This window comes from Dipodomys merriami, unplaced genomic scaffold, assembly GCF_024711535.1.
Source record: "Dipodomys merriami isolate MVZ:Mamm:240054 unplaced genomic scaffold, mDipMer1.0.p SCAF_468, whole genome shotgun sequence".
NCBI lineage: Eukaryota > Metazoa > Chordata > Mammalia > Rodentia > Heteromyidae > Dipodomys > Dipodomys merriami.
Window position 1 is genome coordinate 575,894 of NW_027206033.1, and position 5,899 is coordinate 581,792.

The 5,899-nt window shown below is 32.6% G+C and overlaps 1 pseudogene; it reads left to right on the forward strand.

Moving 5' to 3' along the window:
* Nucleotides 1-639: 639 nt before the first annotated feature.
* LOC138808686 (U6 spliceosomal RNA) lies at nt 640-733 on the forward strand (annotated as a pseudogene).
* Nucleotides 734-5,899: the final 5,166 nt, after the last annotated feature.

The window sequence follows — 5,899 nt, forward strand, 5'->3', positions numbered from 1 at the left end:
GGCCAGGACATTAGGTAATCATGCATATGAACAATTTTTTCACCTTCTTGGCTTTAGCTACTTTTGAAATGGTAGGTATATTAAATAATTGTATTTTGATAAAATACCTTCTATCCTGAACAGTTCTGTCTGAATTGTTCATCTCTCTATCATCCCTTGTAACTAATAATAGTTTTGTTTCAGTAAGACAATCTATGCTGTCAGGGTAAGATATTCTAGTTGATCTGTTGCTACATGGAAGAAGAGTAAATGGTCAGGTAGACATTTGTGCCAGTAAGACCTCATTTGGGAAATTTTATGCTGTAGAATTTTATAAGTCGCTCTTAAGCAAGGCTTACTTTGAATCCATTAGCTCCACAAAGCTAACTCAGTTGGATAAATAAGTATTTGAAAAAGCCATCATCTTTGGACCTGGCTATAAATGCTTCAAAGTATGATCAAATTTAAAATGAAAAAAAATATCCATTGACAAAAAATTGCACATGTGAGCAATAGACCAAACAATATAAATTTTTTTCCACTATACATAGAATTTTAGGAAAAGAAGATCAATAGCATTGTAAGGAACAATAAGTTTTCCTTGTTACAAATAGGCATCCAAAGATATATACCTATATAAAGATTTCATCATTAATATACGTGCTTCAGCAGCACGTATACCAAAATTACAACAACACAGAGATGATATGAAATACAGGATGATATGAAAATTTGTGAAGTAGTCCAATTATTTCATTCTTTAGATGCAAGAAATGAAAAAAGTTATTAAAAAGTTGATTACAAAAATACGAGTGTAACAATATATGTAATTCATAGAATTGAAAGTAAGTTTGACATCAGTATATTAAGTTTTCACCTTAGAAAGGCCTTTAAATAGCATAAACTTTACAAAACTTTTTAAATTAGATAACATTGTCATTTTATCCCAAGGAAATAAAATAGTATAAGGACCTAGGAAAAAAAGGAATCTTAAACTGTTTCTATATGGAATGCCATCTTAAAGGACACATTTATTAATGAACCTATATATTATAAAACGATGTAGAATTCAATGTATTATATCTAGGAGAGAATGAAATAGATTATGGAAATTGTACAAAGAACAGAATATAAAATATTTTAAAATATACTTTTCTCAGACAAGCACTAGAAATATCTTTAGTTTCGGTACTACTCATTTCAACAGATAAGTTAAAATTAGTTCTGATTAAAAAAAATCACAAACTCTGCAGAAATTATTATAGATGTATACAAAACCTCTTGAATACATTTTGACATCAAAGTCAGGCAATTGACTTGGAAGAATACAATGGAATACATGAATTTTTACAGTAAGATATTGCTGGTACTTTGTACTGTGAAAATATTTTGTACGGACCAACGAATGGACTGGCACTTTTAAACTTGAGAAGCTTAACAGAAACATTATGACTTAGGAAAAATTAGTACAGCCTTCCACAACTTCAAAGAGGTAGTGATACATACTTATCCTTTTGGCATTATCAAATAAAGTTTCTTCCTAGTTGTTTTTTAGACCTGGTTTGAGATAACGGTTCAACAGAAGGAGATCCAGCATATCTTTGCTATCTCTATTCCCAGCAGCAAGATGCAAGAGGTCAAAAGGCCTTAAGTTTGGGCATTGGAATCTGCACATTGATGCAGTAAGAAAGAAGACACTCTGGTATTATTCCACGTATAATCACTGTGCAGGGGTGTCGAGCCATCCACAGTTATTGCATGAATATCTGCCTCTTGAGCCACCAACTCATGGATAATGTCTAAGTGTCCACAGTAGGCTTCCCGATGAAGAGGGGCATACTCATCTTCATCCCTAGTATTCACATGAGTGGCCTTTTTGAAAAGTAGTCTTGGAACTGTTGTAAGCCGATTATTTTCGGCAGCCCAAAGAAGTAATTGTTTGGATCCTATTCCATTTTTTTTGCAACTGATACCATTCCTCACTTATTTATCTTGTTCCTCATCTTCATGAGAATTGCCTACCAGTGGGAATGAGGTGTCCATATATTTCCCCAATAGTTCACGTTGGTTGAACTGAAGTCAATATTGAATGGTTAAACTGAAATATAGTGTGAGTCCAAGCTTGAGATGAAATGTACTTTGCTAATTAGAAGGCAGAGATTTAGAAGACTGATATCAAGGCCAGTTCTAAAAAATATAAATTCATGAGAAACTACGAAAACAAACAAAGCTAGATATAGTGTAATTTCCCTGTTATCTCACGTTTGTGGAAACCATTGGTAAGCTATCATTCCTCAAGGGAGGCTTAGCCTGAAAAATAATCTAAAGTGATTAGAGAATTAGCAACTTCAAGCACCAGTAGTGTCAAAGGAAAAAAGAAAAGAATAAACCAGAATAGGAAAGGAAGGGCAAGAAAAGGAAAATATTTGCTCTTCATTCTTGTAGTTTCTTGTCATTGGATACAAGCCTTGAGAATAATTTATTTACTGTTTTAAGATTCAGGCCTCTCTAATATGAAAGCATTTATTTCAGGTAATTATTGTATTACTACTATTTATTAACTTATTATTAGGCCTTCATGGAGATTGAACCTATGGCTTTGTATATATTAGTCTAGTCCTACAACTGAGATGTACCCCAGCTCTCTTGTATACTTTTTGAAATAGTTTATGAATTCCTCAATAGTTACCTATTCTACTTTTCATCTTATCTTTTCTCTCCCACCTTTTTCCCTATGTGTTTAAGTTTATGTGCTGAAAGCATTCTTCAATTTTATCTTCTACACTTAGAATTTTGCTTTTGAATTTACAGAGAAGTTGGTTATTTTCATGACATCTTTTCAAATTATATACAGATAGATGTATTTCACATGTATGATTGATTCTTAGAGTTCATTGCAATAAGCAACATTTATATGGTCATATGCATATAGGTATTGAGACATTGTGATTCTCTCCTAAGAATAGTTTACCTTGTTCCTGCCATGTGAATGCTTAGATTGCTCTTAGTTAATCATATCCAAGTGTAATTGTATTTCTTTTACTAACTATTGGATTAACTTGTAGATTTATAGACATGTCTAGTTATTACAAATGAGGACAACCATGCAGCATATATTTAATTAGACCTTGCTTATTTCACTTAATATCATTGTTTTCCAGTCTTTCCTTTTGTTCAGGAATGGGGTAATGGCATTCTTTCCAATGGAAGCACAGAATTCCAACAATACAACAGAATTGAAGATCCAGAAATGAATTCACTCCTATAGGTAAATAATCTTTTACAAGGAAGCCAGACACATAGGATGGAAGAAAAACTAATTGTGCTGTAGAATTGGCAGTATACAGAAAACCGAATTTAGATCCTTATATATATCCGTGTATCAGAATAGATTCCAAATGGATCGAAGACCTCCATGTAATTCCAGCTACCTTGAGAATGTTACAGGTAGAGTTAGGAGAAACATGAGGGCTCCTTGGTACAGGTCAAAACTTCCAAAGTAAGTCTGGATAAGTGGGATTACATCAAACCAAATCAATCATTTGTCAGACTCAAAAGCCCTGAAGAAAAATGAGATCGTGTAGCACAGATTTATTAGGGACCAAAACCACAGATGAGAGCCTCAGGCAATATTAAACACTCCTTTCACTAGGTTATTTATGGTGGGATTTACATGAGTATAAGAGTTTTCTGGTGTGGATTAGTAAGAAAACAACTAATGTAAAGAAAGAGATAGCATGTGAAATGAGATGTAGGTGGAGAAATGGAGGGATTAAGGCAGGAGGGGAGTCAAATTCAAAGCCTTGGCCTGGTGCCAGCTCAGTAAGGCATAGGTGCACAAAGAAAGGGGTGTAAAACAGGAGCAGTTATAAACAAAAGCACTGGTCTGAAGCCTCAAAATAAGGACCCCAGTCTGTGTGGTCCAAACAGTCTCGAACATGAGCTTTTATTTAAATTAACACTCACGAGTTTAGATTTTGAAGACTGGGATGGTGCATAGTCACAGGCAATGTCTCCTATGTCAGGTAATCCAATCTACTCTTTCACATGTTACCCAATAGCCAGGTTTCAACACAAATGCCTACAATGAGATTGTACAAATGAGCCTGCGACTTTTCCCTCTCATGAATCAAATTTCTGTCAAATGATTTCTGTCTTCCAGATGTTTACAAATTTCTCATGATCTTTTCTACTATTTTGTCTTCATTATTGATGTTCATAATACTTTTGTGTTGTTGTTTTGTGTGTATATGCCATTTTTATGGATTGAACTTGAAGTTTAATTGTCTATCTTGTATTTTTTGCTCATGGCTGATGACACTGTATTCCTTGAGCTACATTCTCATCTTCTGCTTCTTGCTGGATAATTTGAGATAAGTTTTCACATTTTGTTGTTTGGACTGACATTGAACTAAAATATTCAGCTCTTAGCCTCCTGGGTTTCTAGGATTCTACACATGAATGGCTAACACCAATCTTTGCTTTACTGTTATTTTAATTATGTAATAAAGTGGAAGTATATTTGTGTTGTGTGCAATTTTCAAATACAAGTTTCAATCAACTTGATATAATGTAATTGCTATCAATTTTAACAGTTGAATCAATGAATAGTACACATTCCCAAAGAAATATAACTGAAAACAAAAGGTATAATTGTCTTCTTAAAAAAAGTAATGCAACCATTAATTTCTTTCACTTTACAATTTATGTTTTATATAACTTAATTAGCAGACTTCTATGACTAAAAGTAAATATATTAATTGTATACTACAAGAAGCAAGGTGATTATAGTTAAGAATATATATATTTCATCATAGCCAGAAGATACGTTTTTGAGCATTCTCACTAAAAAGAAATGTTACATGCCGAAATTAATGGATATGATGTAGCTTGATCATTACACAACATATAAATGAATAGGATTACCACTTAATATTTCATAAATATGTAAAAAATAATTATGTAGCTAGGTGCTGGTGGCTCATGCTTGCAACACCAGCTACTAAGGAGTCTGAGAGGTCAGAATCATGGTTCAAAGCAAGCTTAGGCAGGAAAGTCCAAGAGACCCTTATCTCCAATGAGGCAAAAGAAAACTGGCAGTGGCTCAAGTGGTAGAGGATGAATCTTGAGCTGAAGAGCTGAGGGACAGTGTACAGGTCCAGATTTCAAGCCCCATGGACAAAAATTAAAAATAAACATATATATGCTGATATATATATATGTTTGTAAAATTATATATATATATAATATATAATGCATACCACAATGAGTGTGTAGCATTATTTCTACTATAAACTTATCCTTTCATTAAATTTGAATAACATATTTCAATAAAATATAATTAAAACAATTCGTCCCTGAAAGCAAGTAATCCTGGTTAAAACATTGTCATGTACTATAAACCCTAAATCCCAGAGACCACCTCCTGAAGCAGTTCTGGCACTATCAATTTTTTTATTCATTCTGCTTAAAATTTTCTCTTTTCAAGAGCATTTAACTGCTATTACTTTGGAATTATGGTTAATACTTATTTGACTGCTATTTTAAAGAATGCACCACCCAATACTGGTTTTCTTTTTCTGAATTTTTTGTCTAAACTATTTCTGAAACAGCTAATTGAATTACATGAATTGGTTATTGAAATTGAATCAGTGTGGAGAGGAAAATAAGAAAAAAGTGTCTCTGTGGGTATGACATGTTAAAAATGTACCTACAAGGTATTTATTTTTAAATCATCTACTTTTATTATATTTAGATTCTGATAAAATTTAGCCTCTCAACTCACCCAATGATAATGCAGTCTTATTTCATTCCTGCCAAAAGCAAACAACAAATTACGATTTATATATATTTTTAAAAAATTAAAAATTACTTTTTATTAAAAAAAACTATTTTTTAAAAAAATTAGCGAAAGGAAATA